The sequence below is a fragment of the Dunckerocampus dactyliophorus genome, chromosome 13, assembly GCF_027744805.1.
Source record: "Dunckerocampus dactyliophorus isolate RoL2022-P2 chromosome 13, RoL_Ddac_1.1, whole genome shotgun sequence".
Classification (NCBI taxonomy): Eukaryota; Metazoa; Chordata; class Actinopteri; order Syngnathiformes; family Syngnathidae; genus Dunckerocampus; species Dunckerocampus dactyliophorus.
Genome location: NC_072831.1, coordinates 18,807,860 through 18,823,839, shown reverse-complemented (window position 1 = coordinate 18,823,839; position 15,980 = coordinate 18,807,860). Strand labels below are relative to the sequence as shown.

Sequence of the window (15,980 nt, the reverse complement as noted above, 5' to 3'; positions counted from 1 at the left end):
AAGGTAAACTTGTTTCCATGTCTTTGCTCTTATGGTTGCAACTCTCAGCTGAGTTTTGTCACCGCTACTTAGTGATCATTCAAATGACTACACGCTGTCATTTAAGACATTTTTACTGCAGTAGATATGACAAGCGTGTTTCCCATTGCTGACATGTGTGAGCTCATTTGTGCGTAAGGCGCAGAGGAATAAATAAACTGGCTGTTTAAATCTGACACACAGCATGGATCTTTTGAAAATTAATTTGCTTGTTCTTTGAAACAGCCAGCAGGTCACACACACGAGTGATGTGTGATACCACTGATTTCCTTTCCAATCCGATACTGATAAAACTTCAGGCTGGTATCGGCAATACTAGGCCGACACCAATACTTTTTGCAAACACATTTAATGTGTCTGGTAAAATTAAAAAAAGCATATTTCTTTTTTTTATATTTTTTAAATTTTTTTTATAAAAAATAAAATAAAATAAAATAAATTAAAAAAAAAAAAAATACAAAATTGCATATTTCAAAAAGTAGCATAGCTCAAGGCATAAAGAATACCATACCATCAGAGTAATTTATTCATTAAAAATCTGATGGACAAAATCATATACAATAATTTGTAAAATAGTAAATCCATAAAAATAAATGATTCATTATTAAGAAGAACTACTATAAGAATGAAACTAATTCACAATTTGCACGTGGCTCAGTTTATGATCATCCATCGTTTCATTACAAACTTACCCAGGTGGAAGAAAAAGTAGTTTCCACCAATCGTGTATCGTTTAAGACACAATATCAATAATGTAGTTCCACAATTCCCCGATTGGTTTTTAGGGCTGTACACCCCTTAGCACTTACACCTTACCCCTTGATTTAAGGAGAATTGGGACACTCGATTCCTATGAACGTGCAAAACCTAGAGGTAAGGGTTAAGATAAGGGGTAAGGGGTAGAACCAGGATTCAGCCTTAATTTGATTCCTAGCGTAAGTCTTCCGCATGCAGTCACCTTTTGACGTCTGTGGTACTGAGGCAGGCTTACATATTAAAGGGATAGTTCGGATTTTTTGACATGAAGTTGACATGAAGTTGTATGACATCCCCATCAGCAGTGTAGTGCATCCCCCACTTCGTCCCATGAACCGAGTTCTGGTTGTTTTTTGTTGTGGAGGAAAGTAGTGCTCGTTGCTGGGGTCTCTTAAGTTAAGTGTTTTACTTTTCAAAACAATAAGAGAAATACATTTACATCACGAAACGCGTTATTTTCTCTCTGTTCCTATCACTACGTGCTACTGCTTGTCCATTGTTGTGTATGTGTTCCAGTGTACACAGAGGGAAGTCATCTCCATTAAGGTTGAGAAGCCATCTCTGAACAGAAGGGGGTTCTACGACGCCACCCTTCTCCCACATACAATGTTGTCCTTTCATCCCTTCCTAAAGGACTCAGTCATTTAGCTTCTAACAAATAAACAAGGCACAGCCATCGTGGGTCCATGACCACCATTACATCTGAATGAGATGCTAATGAAGTTGATACCACCCAAACGACCATCACTCCATTTTATCCCAAGGATTGTCATTTGACACCTTTAAAGGACCAACCATTCCTGTCTGGACCTGCTTCTCGCTTTTCACAGATCATTAAAAAATAATTAAATAATCAGGTCTTCCAGATCGCTTACACACATACACAGTACACATATAGCTGAATAATAAACAATAAATATAGCAACTTCTGATCAATCCATGTCAATTTCAGCCCTAAAATAACATACCAATTTAAGTCCCACCCATTTCTTGTTACACCACGCCCACTTTTAGTTCATGCCCCGCCCACTCAAAGTACGGCTATGGATACAGATAATATAAATGGGTGAACAGATACAGATAGTGGTGTACTCGCTCATCCCTAATTAATAAATTGGATCTTGCACCAAGCTCTCAGACTTGAGCTGTCCTATCGAATGTGACTGATGTGTGTCCCACCTAGTCTTGGAGCATGAACTGATGAAGCCTGCTCGTATGAGAGGCGAAACGTCTTCTAAGACGACCTGAACAGTCCAGTTGCGATCCATTCAATGCCCTGAGAATACAATGACCGGGATGAATGAGAATATTCACGGGCATATGCGGTGACATGTCCTGACATTAACAACAGCTATCATCTCGAAAGTGCCTCACACTAGTTTTATAAAAAAAAATAATTTTATGGTTTTCTTCAAAATCCCCTCCGCTTGTGCTTGATTTTCCATGACAAACACAGTGATGATGCAATGGAGGGGAAAACAACAGTACAATCATCTTGAAAGCAACATGAAAAAAACGTTGAAGTTTTTAGACTGTATGGGACTCACACGAGCAGTCTTCCACTCGTATTCTTGCACCAGCCACTCATTAAGTAGGGTAGGCGTCCTGTATCTAATAAGAGCAACTACAAAAGCTGTACTGAAAATTCTAGCTAAATATGTTTAAATTACACATATATATTTTATTTTATTTTAAAGTGGAAATGATTCACAAGGATGTAATTTTTTTACAGACAACATAATAATAGTTAATAAACAGGAAACATTGGTCACTTGTCAGCTTTATCTGCTAATTCCTTTTCTTATAGATATGTTTTTTTGGTTCAAAATTTGTAACAATATTGCTTATATTTCTAAACGCTATATATAGTCTTATTTGCAAGCACGTATTTATGCTCATTTTGTCCTCGGACATTGCCGTAGTCAGGAAGTAGCTACTATCATGGGGATGTGCAGTGTCCAGCACTGTCTATTGTAATTAGTTCTCATATTTGAAGGTGTTCGAAATCACCATATAAATTGATCATGCCAATCAGTAGCGCAAATATGGGATTTCCAATGTAAATTACCATCAAGCAACTGTCTGGACTACAGTGTCAGGCTGGGAGCTGATTGGTTGACCCAGAAAAAGGGGTGGGGCTAACGACACAGGACATTGATATGGTAGGTAAACCCAATCAGACAAGAGTGGAGGGAGCAAAACACAAGCTTATTCAGGTCGAAACCATGAATCCACACAACCAAAGCAAACAAAGCAACAGAAACAAACTGTAGACAGAAATGAAGAGTAAAATATGCACTAATCTATTGTAATGACGAGAAACACCTCTGAATTGCAGGACATTAAGTGATAGCCACATGTATATGACATAACCAAGCATACAGCCATAATAGAGAACCATAGTGTTGCAAGAATCCCCACAGAAATGATGTACCTGCATTTTTAGGCCTTCTTAGTGTAGTAGTGTTATTTTCCATTTGTGAATAATTAAAAGGAAATTAGGATTGCATTTAACCCACTTGCATCAGTGAACACACAGAGAGAGAAACTAAAACACACACTTGCAGCAGTTCAGTTTGGCTCGCATGCTTTGCTTGCTAGTGAGCAGCGGGGCCCCAAGGTTGGGAACAAAAATGCTTTCGCTCCAGAGATCTAAAATGAAGAGCTTGTCATGCCGCTGTGGAGTGATAAGATTCAAGCTCTGCTGGGGATGTCACGGCTGTGAAGAAGCTGTAATTTATAGAGGATTTGAAAAGCTTATCTTCCCAGGCCTATGAGCAAAATAAAGAAATATTAGTCAAAAACAGTTCAATGTGCCACCGTCTTTGGTGAAGTGCAGTGTAAACATTGTACTGGTTCTTTGATTTACAGTGCTGCTTATTATTTGATGTTTAAGACAGTGAGCGATTCAAACAGAGTGGCACAACACTAGAGAGATGGAATGGAATATTTTAAATAGAGATCAGACAAATTAATTCGGCAAGTAAGTAAGAAGTCGTGTTCTAAAGTGCAATACATGCAGGAACGTGATTGACTGGGTTTTCAAAAGGGGAACGCGTGAACGAGAAGAGAACAACTACAAATCTGGATTTTTTTCATATCATACTCTTCTCTGCCAAGTTTGAGCAAACCTACTTCAGATCAGCAAAGTGTACACTTACAGTACATACACCTGCTTTGTGAGCATGCCACACTTTTGTCATTAACATTTCAGTTAAGTAATCCTGTCAACAAAAACAAACAAATGTTGATGAAAAACTAACCTCCTCGGTGAAGGTAATTACGATACAGTGTAAACATAATTTACTTATCATCCACTTGTTGCAGAGATGCATTAATGAAACTACATTGTACATATTTTTTTGTATGGATTGGTTTCAAACTGTACCTAAGGGCTCAACTTTATACAGTAATCCCTGGTTTATCGCAACCGTGATAAGTGAATTTCCGCAAAGTGGGATTCCTTACTTATAAATGCATTATTTTTGTAATTAGAGCACAGAAAACCTGTTTATGACCTTCTAAATCATTTTTTTATTAGAGCCCTCTAGGCATAAAATAACACCCCTACAGTCACCTTTAAATACGCATTACCTAATATAGTTGATATAATCAGAAGAAAATAAGCCATTTAAGACATAAGTGAAGCTCGTGCTCATGTTTGTCTCAGTAAATGTGTTCCGGACAGGAAGTGACGTCAGAAGTTGAGTTTTAGCTTGGTATGGCTTATGGCCTGTATTATTATTGTGATTATTAATTTTACAATTATTTTGTTATTATTGAGGCTGTTGTGAGATACTTCAAACCTGCAATCAAGTTTGATGCTTGCCAAACATAGTAACACCTAGTGACCGGTGTAGAATACTACATTTACAATTTGAATGCATCTTCTGAATGCCTTATATTTGCATTTTTGTTCATTTAGCTACTGTTATGCTTGAAAATGCTTAATTTAGGCAAAAATAAATTGAAATTTGCGTAAATTTTTCATTTTGTAAAACTAGTAGACTGTATTCAACCATGAAACAGCATGATTTATTACTTTATTTTGGAGAAAAAAAACATTATAGACTGAAGCCACAAAATTCAAAGCGTGGTGTGGCGAGGGACGACAGCGCTGTCTTTTCTATTTGCATGGTTTTACTGGCAGCCAGTTTTAGTTTCTATAACTAAACTGAGCAAATGGAAAAACTAATGTCTATTATAGCTACTTGATGACTGTGGAACTACTAATACATTTTTGGAAGAAAAAACAAAGATAAAAAACTTAATTATTGTCCGATATTGGCATAAAATATCAGATCATACGGGTATCGATTTGTTCTACCAATAATGGTATTAGCGTGGAAATTAGACATCATTAACAAGTTCAGAATGTCCATGGTCTGGAATTATTTCCAAATTATTATTTCCAAATATGCAACTTTTAATGACTCTAAAGTGCTGGTTATGCGAGGGGAGAGTAAGGCATCTTTTGTAAATACTTCTAATCTAATATCATACCTCAGAGAGAATCACTCTGAGTCACACTCAGCGTTTTGGCACTGTTGCACTGTTGAGAAAGTTGTGGACAAAGAGGCAGAACCCAACAGTATTGTTCAAGTTGCACTGAAATGGTCCAAATTGTTCCTACATGTGTCCTTCCATTCTCTGCTGTAAACATATCCATCATCCACCACTGGTCGGTGTGCCGCATTTCATTTTAGCTCTGTCTTCAATTCCATTTAATCATATTCAACGCACTTCACTCACGCTGTTGGATGTATGTTCCAGATTTCTGCACAATCATCAGTCTGAAAAATGGCATTGGTTTAGCTATGAATGTTCAGTTTGGGTTTTAAAGTTCCCCATGCTTTTAAAAAAAAAAGCATTACAGTCGTGAAGAATATGTCTCAATTGAGCCTTAAAGTTGAAGTACCCTCTCAGCAGCAGCATCTTTGATATAGTGATAGCTATTCTTTTAATCGCTTCATAGATTTTATCTGCTGATTCGTCTGTTGATGTGGTCTGTCCTTGTCTCACACAAACCAATTGGACGTTCTGAGTCAGCAGGGATGCTGGGTGCACACACTGACCCTCTGGCGCCACTTGTAAATATATACAACCATATGTATTAGAATACTGTGATAGAATGGTTTTTAGCATCTGTTACAATCACATGGTTTTTATTGATTCAACTTGTATCTGGATGTTGAAGATATTTCCCTACATTTGCAACTAGTATTCTCTATATCTGGAATAGCAGTCTCACTAGTATTCAATAGAGTATTGAACAACAACACCAGACAGATTTTTGCCCATGAGTTATTGCCTTTTTGGAGCCTTAATAAAGGAAAACTGCACTTTTTTTTATATTTTGCCCATCGTCCACACTCCTTATATGAGACAAGAACACACACTGTTTTTGTATAGGGCTTTTTTGTGGGCGTTTTTGTGCCGGTTTTTGAAGGTTCTTCCTTTGTAATTGGTATCTTTGGTTGTAGATACTTGTAGATGGTATTTGTACAGAGGAGGCATACTTTAAATCTATTGAAATTGTAAGGCATCTTTGAGTAAACTTGAAGTATCATTTGAGTATCTCATTGCTGGGCCGAGTGTCCTGGTTTTCCGTAATCAAAATATGGTCACCCTACTATACACAGCTCCTTACAACTTATTTGATGCCTGCCATGTTGTGGTCAGAGGCAATCGACATGAGATCTCAGATCCTTATTTCTTTAAAGTTGTCACCTCTGCTAATTAGCAGTGCTAAATTCTTACTGCCGCAGTGGTTTATAGCACATCTGAGAGGTCGTTATTCAATTAGAGTGAAAAGTGGCTGGAACTTTCTTTTAGCACAACTCATCACTTCCTACAAGAACCTTTAAAAGAGGGGCAAACATTGACAGTGGATCGTTGCGTATCATCTTCTTTCAAAATGTCATAGATGTCCATCTTCAGAAATTTTAGAGAAGCCCATCAAATTTCACAAGTCTTGTTATTGTCTAATAATCCCTTCACAAGGCGCACAGGTGAAATGCAATTGCTAATCATGCCGAAATACAGAATCTAACACACATGCAATAGGAACAGGACAGCCCAAGGAAAGTCCATATAATTCTGTTTGTATGTATATTATTAACCAATGCCAAGGTTCCATTTGTAAAGACAGGGCAAACTCTCCACAGGGGTGCAAATACAGTAAGCTGTACTTACTGTTAAAGTGCTTAGTGTAGTAAAATCTGGCCACAGTATAGAAATATTGTGTATTTTTGTCACAATGGCTAGCCTGGAGCTCAGTTTTGTCGTTGTGAAGAGTGGTCTCGTCACAGTGGCAGTCATGGCATAGCAGTTCAAAGCAATAATATATGCATCAAACTGCTTGTCGGACAAGCAGTTTGATGCACCACCATGAGTCTTCAACCCCTAAATAAAAAATAAAAACAATGCCCAAATGATAGTTACTGTATCTATGTAAAGTGTGGAAAAACAGTTACACTTGAGCAGCAAAGCAACAATCTCTCTCTCAATATTATTGCCCTTGAGTTGCACAGAGATACCGTGGTGAGATCTTTTCAATCTGGTTTCCGTAAATTTCACTCCACGGAAACTGCTTTACTGAAAGTGTTGAGTGATATTCGGATGTCTGCCGATTCAGGGAAATGCACTGTCTTGGTCCTTCTGGATCTGTCATCAGCTTTTGACACAGTTGACCGCCAGATCCTGTTGGGAAGGCTGCGACATAATTTAGGTCTGTCAGTGTCAGTCCTACATTGGTTTGCTTCCTATCTATGTGGTCGTAGATTTAGTGTTGCAGCGAACCAAGTAGAGCTTGATTCAGCAGAACTGCTGTGTGGAGACCCTCAAGGTTCTGTTTTGGGTCCTGTTCTGTTTGTGTTGTATTTGCTCCCCTTGGGTAAGATCATCCAAAAGTTATGTGATGTTTCTTATTAGAAATGAGCCGGATACTCTTTGTAGACGAGTATCCATTTTTGCCGAGTACGAGCATGAAACGAGTACAGCTCGACATTTTCCGTAATGACAATGACAGAAAATCCTCATTAAGCATTCGCTCTTCGCGCTCCGTGATTGGCCAGTCACACACACACACACTAGACAGACTCGCTGGCACTACAACCAGCGTCACTGTCTGTATTGTGTGTGTGTGTCAGGGCTGTACATTGTGAGCATTTCACTGGCATATGTGCCTAGAAATAAGACGTTTTCATTCACGTTTTGCTCCTGAAATAAGTCCATACAAAGTGACTCAAACTAGAGTAAATTTTTTACGCATCTGTATATAAATCTACAAGTCTCAAAATTTTCTTTGTTCTCATTGGCAAGTCTCACCAGCCGTACAAGATGCACTTGTAGCTAACTAGCTATTCTATCAGATGGATACTGGAGCGTTGCAGGAAAGATGACTGCAAAAATTCTGGTTTTCACTTTTAGAGCGTAGCATGGTCAGGCTCCTTCTTACATCAGTGATCTGATTCAGCCCTACAACCTCATTCACACTCCGAGGTCTGTAGATCAGAACCTACTGATGGTTCCACACACCCATTTCCGGACCACAGGTGACTGATCTTTCCAGGCTGTTGCCTGTAGGCTTTGGAAAGATCTTCCTCTCTTTTTGCGTTCAGTAAACTCTGCTGATGCTTTTAAAACCCAACTGAAATTGTTTTTATTTGTTAAACCTTCTGATTGGGCTGATGTGACTGTGCTGTTTTGTTTGGGCTCTCTTAACTGTGTGTATACTGTGATTTTTAATATGATTTTTGAAGCACCTTGTGACTGGTGGCCGAGTGGTTAGCATGTTGGCCAAAGTAAAGTCAGGAGATCGGCAAGACCTGGGTTGGAATCTCCGTTGGGCATTTCTGTGTGGAGTTTGCATGTTCTCCCCGTGTGTGCGTGGTACGGGTACTCCGGTTTCCTCCCACATTCCAAAAACATGCATGTTAGGTTAATTGGCGACTGTAAATTGCCCATAGGTATGAATGTGAGTGTGAATGATTGCCTGTCTATATGTGCCCTGCGATTGGCTGGCGACCAATCGAGGGTGTACCCCGCCTCTCGCCTGAAGGCAGCTGGGATAGGCTCCAGCATACCCGCGACCCTGATGAGAATAAGAAAATGATGAGGATAAGAAAAAGGCATAGAAAATGGATGAATGGATGGAGTTTGTGAATAAATGTTACTGAAATGTTCATTAAACTTGGCACACTACACTACCGTAATTCATACTGCACAGCTTTTTAACTAAATATTAGATATGAGTAGAACAATTTTCGAAATTTGGTTTGTCACGTTCATTAAAGAGTGATGGTGGGTCCTGCAGCCAAACCAGTTGAGAACCACTGATCAACGGCATCACTTCCATGCACTCGGGTCCATCCATCCATCTTCTATGCCGCTTATCCTCACTAGGTTTGCGGGTATGCTGGAGTCTATCCCAGCTTACTTCGGGCAAGAGGCGGGGTACACCCTGGACTGGTCGGCAGTCAGTCGCAGGGCATACCATCGCTATAAGAACAAGCCTTGTGCCCCGGTCGTCATACTGATGCTGGCGTTTCAGATGGCTGACAGGGTTTGTTGTGTTAAAGCTAGATATTTTTTTCCTTCATCTTGGAGCATTTGGTGCAACTACCATGCAAAATATCTTTCTCTGAAAGAACTTAAAGCAAGCAAAAAGCTAGATTCCATGCAAAAAATAAGAATAAAAATGTAGACTAGAGGTTGTCCTGAAAAGTCCTCCAAACACCATTAGGGGAAAACAAGTCAAAAGTTCTGTCAGTCAGTTGTCGTCATCCACACAAATGCAGTCATTAATCCATTCCTCAGCTCCAAGACGTCTATGACAACATGGGAGATGTCACCAGGTTGGAATGGTAGAAAGCGATCATTTGAGCCAACCTGGCAAGTGAGACTGTTGCTTTTTACATTCCTGGCAATGAAAGAAAAAAAATCCTTTTGCAACCTTGTTTTAATGAGCAGGTGCCATCCATATCTCCCCTGCAGGCTTACTCCTGTCTCTCCTTTTGAGAAAACTTTTGGCTCACCTTTACATTCTGAGAGATGTTACAGGTATAACATGAGTCTGGTTGTGAGTCTGATTCATGGCGATGCTCAATGCAAGAATTCCCACCAGGGAGATAACACTTCAGAAGGTATTCAAACTTGAATATAAAATCTAATTTTAGATATTACTTTTTAGGGGTTGTGAGAACATTAAAACCTTTGTAGGGATCCTGGGCATAGAAAAGGATAGGGACTGCTTTAATGGAACATAGTAGAGACAGTAGAAACATACAGGACAAGAATAGATGGCTGATTCTACGATCACATGGTATAATCTGTATAAGAAGCACAGGAATCCTGGATGCCTTTGTCCTGCATGGTTAAATTAAACACATTTGCATTTCTGAATGTATGGTAATACTGTTTGTTGATTAGATGAATGCAAATATGGGTGCAAGAGTACTTTATCTTTCACTGTTTATGTTGCATATGGGTATTTAGATCCTGGCGAGCAATACAGTGTCTTTCTCAGTGTCAATAAGCAAGTGCTGCAAATATATGGATATTAGATGGATGCAGCAGTGTTTACTTTCAAATTATAATGATGGAGTCGCTCTTTACTACAATCCTAGATCAAGGTTGCTTGTGCTATAAAAATATCCTGCAAGCTGGGTGATTTAAATTTTTAATAGTTATTGGCCCATTTACATGATGTCCACGGCACTACACTCCTGCTAAGGTTCCTTCTTCACATGACCACACATACTGTACATGCAGTGTAGCTGTCATTTGTGTCCTGCATAAAGTAGCACATTTTCAAGGTCTCAGCTTACTGATGGGCAAATGAGATTCCAGCAGGTCAAACAGGTTACCTTATTTTCATTACAAGGCTGCATGGATGCCCCCATGTTTGGCAGCACGTAGTCTGTATTTTGTCACCTCCATCCGCAATGGACACCCAGCTACCTGGCTTCCCAAACTGGATTTATACTGTTGTAAAGTGTGATGTTCCATTGAAGATTGTGACACAGTTAAACCTGCAGGCAGAAAAACATGCCATGGAGTTGTGGTTAACATGAACGTCGTCTAATCTGACGAGTGCTTTTGTTTCCAAGTTTTCGCAACACCTAACTTCGACTAAACTTTGTGTCCAAGAGTAAAAAAAGGAGGTTACCTGTCAAAAAGTTGCTGTGGCTCCTTTAATTTTCTGCTGAATGCAATGAGGTTAGCAAAACACGCAGTCCCGGCCTCTTGTTAGAAGGGGCACTTGTCGGGTGCTATTATGAGCAGCAGTTATCGGGTCAAACACTGTGCCTGCTGCAGGCTAAATGGTGTGCATGCTGGGACGATTGGCACTCACCTCTCTTGGTGAATGCCTTTTTTGTTTTTTTGTCTCTTTTGTTTAGCAACAATCGAGACCTGAGAGCAGCACATACTGCTCATCATCAAGTCGCTGACAACCTCTAGCAGAACTGCGGCATGAAAAGTACACTTTAAAAGAAAAGTCTCTCAGTGAACTTTCATGAAGATGAATGAGTCCTTATCAGACACAGGCATGGGAATAGGAGGCCGGCAAGGAGGTTCAGCTACTGGATGAGGAAAATTGTATCTACATTATGAAGCCCTTCTTAACTGTTTTGAATGAAAATTGTGAAATGAAAGTCCACCTGAAGCATCTACCGGGTAGCCGTGATGTAGTGACCGTAATATGTGACCTTCATGGACTAATACGGAAGACGTGTCTGGCCCTCACTGCCCATGATTTAGTGATTCCGGGTTTACACTTACATTTGTTTTTAGTATTTTGTGAAAGGACAAAATTAATCTTTGTCACAATATTATGCCTTCAAACTTTAACACAGCCTATTCCAATATGCCAGGGGTGTCCATTGAGGGCCACATACAGAAAAAAATCACAAGATGCAGTGTGCCGCTGTGATATGTTTATACATTGTGTTTAATTTGGACATTTTTGTTGGATTTTTTTTTGTTAAATGTTATCTTTGTCTTTCAAAGTGGTTTGATTTTATATTGTAACGTAAAAATGATTTAAACTATCAGGTGTAGTAATAAAGTGCTAGAGCATATTTCAGTGAACACCTTCACTATGCCAGTTTAAGAACAGCTCCCCTCACTTGCTGCCATTAGTTGAACTGGATTCATGGCTTGTTGCCAGACTCAATATTGTCTTTTCTGATAGTGCTGCTCATTATGTTGGTCGACAGAATGAATAATAGGTATAGGCACAAAGCTTCTGACAAGCATCCTGTCAAAAGTCATAGAGCGCATTCTGCTGGAAAGAATTAAAGAATGAGTTTGATAACAATTACCGCTTTAAAACTTGTGTTACATGTCTCTTTTTGGCATGCGGTATACAATAGTGATGTGTCGGCCATGAACAGCTGGCTCTTTGAAGTGAAAACAGGGAGCCAGATCTTTGAAGTGAACGAGCCATTGTTTTTCTTGTCTTTTTTTCTGTAAAGACTGCACGTGATTGTTTAAACTAAACAACTAAAGACTAGCAAAAGCCGTTACTTGGATGCAGCTTTTTATTTTAATGTACATTTGAATTTATGTTTGATTGTGTAATGCTTTGTTGATGTTGTGTTGTTTTACTGTAAATAATTGGAAATTTGCAAATCATACACACAATCAGATTAGACTTTTATGTAATTGAGAGGAGTCTTTGGTTTTGTGTTTTATAACTTTTTTGTAGCATTCTGTTCCATGTTGAGAATATAAATAATATAATTACATTATATTACAGAAATCAACTTAAGTAACAAAAAAATCTGATGGGCCTTTTTAGGGAGCCGAGCCAAAAGAGCCGGTTCTCTAAAAAGAGCCGAAACTTCCCATATACTACTGCAATAAGTAAACGCTTAAAAACGTAGCGTTAATCTATTTCTGAGAGAGCAACATATGCAGTCCATCTACCATTTATTCATTTTTTTATTCACTGAAAAACATTTGTGGTCTTACTTTTAATTTCTATTTATACTTCTCTATTTATACTTCTGCAGGAAAAGCTCTGATGCTTTGTTGTAAAAGTCTGATCACCTTCTGTTGACCTTGGCTATATAATCCTCCATTTTGGCAGTCAAGTTCATTCATTCATTCAGCAAAGAATAAAAATATCTAGCTCTAGCGAGTGCCGCTGTCTAAAAAAAAAAAAAAAAAACAGACTTAACTATTGCTTTAGAGCTTTGTACATGTCCCAATAGGTTGTCCAAACATAGTGACATTCGTGCTGCTGCAAACATATTATCAAGGTACCTTTGTCTATTTGGTGCGTGTTGCATTTGGTATCTTGGCCTTTAGTGGGGACTTGGCCAGTCAGTTTTTCGTGGTAGAGGGCCAGTATTGTTAAAAAATATATTAAAATATAAATACATATATAAAATATAAAATGAATGTAAGAGGACTGTCATTCAAAGCGCAGTCCCCTGTGTCAAGTGCCGATGTTGTTACCCATTACACCAATCATCTAAGAGTTTAAAAAAAAAATTACATTCTACATAACTGCAAGGTAGCATATGCTCCTTATTGGTTGAACTGCAGCAATAATATTTCCAGCTTGTAGTTGAATAATGGCAGCACACTGCTTTTGTCTTATTTACTTGGCTGGGCTGTCCAGGGGAGCCTCTTTGATATTTATCATTTTTAAAAATAGTTATACCGTACATATATTTAAAGACACATTTTTGTCTTTATATTAGTAATTAGTATCAACATTGTAGCTTTTTCTAGTTACATTATGCCTTTTTGATCAGTTTTTTTCCATTTTTTGTTTTTTTTTGTTTATTTCTGCAGTGTGTCGCCAGTGTGCACAGATCGCCCCTGCACCACGCTTGGAACACCCCTGGTTTGCATGTTTCGTCAGGAAGGCAAGATGTTGCCAGGTGGCAGTGTCTCCAAGTGTCTCCGAGCTCTGCCTTCTTGGCACTGTAGCTGGTCAGGGGTTGGGTTGCATGCTTATGGAGGTTTCCTGCACACTTTCAGACCTGCATTGCAGCATCTTGCACAGCGCTCAGACGGTGAATACTTTCCTGACCACTTGTTTTTAATGACGGAATAAATGCATAACGCAATAAACACTTCTTATTGTACACTTTTAAATTGCACCCCTTTTTGCTAAATATAGCGACCATGTCGCTAAATGCTGAACACGGATCTCTTCTACGTATGAGGTGTGTTATGAGGCAGAGTTACGGTCACCACGGCACCATTATTAATGAAGCAAGACACCCACTTAACCCTTTTATCTTCTACTATATTGTCCCCAACTTCCCTTTCTGCTAGATATTTTTGAGGATTAGTAACTAACGTCCACTGGTGATTGTCCGGGCTTCTACTTGTAATGTTGCTCAGCCAAATGTAACAAGCTTAAACAGAACGACTAGGTGATAAGGGTTCAGACAACTCTAAATTTCTATCCTACAATATCATATGGTGTACTTCAGAATCAATATCTAATAACATGACCAAAAAAAAAAAAAAAAACATAAATTAATAAAATACATCTACTCATCAAAGATGTCAATTTCTCTTCCTCAGTCAGCCATTGAGGGTGTAACTTGGCTTAACAGTTTTGAACTGATCAACCAATCAGTCGACGAAAAAGTGCTGATGTCACTGTGGGCCAGCTGTACAAGTGAATTTGACTGAAAAGTCAGAATTTTATGGACCAAATACTAGAATTTAAGGTGTAATTGTAGGTTAATGCTTCTGGTAATGGTTAGGCCAGCAGAGAAGGGCTTTGCCGGCCCTGACTGCACACCACTGTTTGTATTGTATGTCCTTCAACAATGTCATGAAGTCTTGTTGAAACAAATTCATTCATTCATTCATTCATGATAGATGTCTGTAGTTCATTAAAGTCTAATTAAAACAATGATGGAATACTGGACTCATTAATTTCAGACAGTCTGGCCCCACTATTTCTGCGACAGGAGCTGAGACTGTGTCAGTGATGTACAGGGCAGCGTGCCCAGTCAGAAGGAAGAACACAGATGATGTTTTCCCCTTGGACAGCATGGATTGACTGATTTGGGTACTTGCCTGTTTTTGCTTCCTCTCTTTGGTGATTTTCTACACTGATCTCAGGCCTGAACTCTTAATATCTTTAAATAGCTTTAAATGTGATGAGCAAGTTGTCCAGTCATGCTGTGATCTGGTAGAAATTTCCACTCCAGTTGTTGTTTTAGCGTAATTTCGCAATACATGTGGTATGTGATTAGTATGTTTCCCTCATACCCAGATGGTTTTGGGTTCTCAGCTCAGCTTGTATCTGTCTGTGTGGAGTTTGCAAGTAGTCCCCCTGGCTTTTCTCTGGGTAGTCCATACCACCAGGCCATGGCTTGGTCGAACTGGGTTGCAAAAACACAATAGAAAAATCAATAGACACATCTTTTTTTAATTGTATTTTATCTTTTTATGTTTTTAAATAACTACATCAAATGAAATATAAATGTAGCGGTAAATCAATTCTGGAATCGTGTGTTTATTTTATTTTATGCAATTAATTTCACTCGGACGTGACCTTTGCAATCATTACTAGCCAGTGCATACACGTTAACACTTCACAGGCCAATGTGGATAATTTGGGAGAATAGAAAGCAAAATTCAACCGACATTACCGCAGCAGCTACTTAAAATATGGTTTTGTTTTTTTTTTGCTTTGTGCTCATGCACCAAACCATGTGTGTGTCCGTTTTATTGCATTGTTCGGTCATTTGGGAGTACAGTTAAAGGGAACTACCCCTAATTTTCCACGATGCAATTGAAGGCCTAACTATTCCCATCCAATTACTTTTGGAAGAGGCAGTATCGTTCTTCTTCGCCGGACGATGAAAACACACTGCATCTGTCACTCATGCACATCAAACTAGGCGCTTATCATCATTTCCCTGAAAAACAACCTCCAAAGGTGAGTCAATACTAATTTACTGTGTTTTGTACAGTATTTTGATTTGCTATTGTGCTTTTCTTTGTTTTATATGTCGTTAAATGACTGCATTAAAATGCATAACAGCAAGGTCTGCTGACCTTACAGGTTCCATTGTTATCAATCGTAAAATTGAAACAAAACATGTAGGCAGCATTTGACCACTGCAGTTCCATTTTCAGTTCAGTTCCATGGCTAGAATTCATTCTTTCCCCCAGATCTGATGCATGTAGAATATTTG

At 38.9% G+C, this 15,980-nt stretch overlaps 1 protein-coding gene across 5 annotated transcripts in view; it reads left to right on the top strand.

The window, feature by feature from the left end:
* Window positions 1-15,980, top strand: part of LOC129193111 (leucine-rich repeat and fibronectin type-III domain-containing protein 2) — a 147,130-nt gene that overhangs the window by 10,679 nt on the left and 120,471 nt on the right. The window contains exon 2 of one of the 5 annotated variants that reach the window (XM_054797773.1): window positions 13,606-13,829. The exons of the other annotated variants lie outside the window; for them this stretch is intronic. The gene's annotated coding sequence lies outside the window, so the exon portion shown is untranslated. The remainder of the gene's footprint in view (window positions 1-13,605; window positions 13,830-15,980) is intronic. 5 annotated transcript variants of the gene reach the window in all.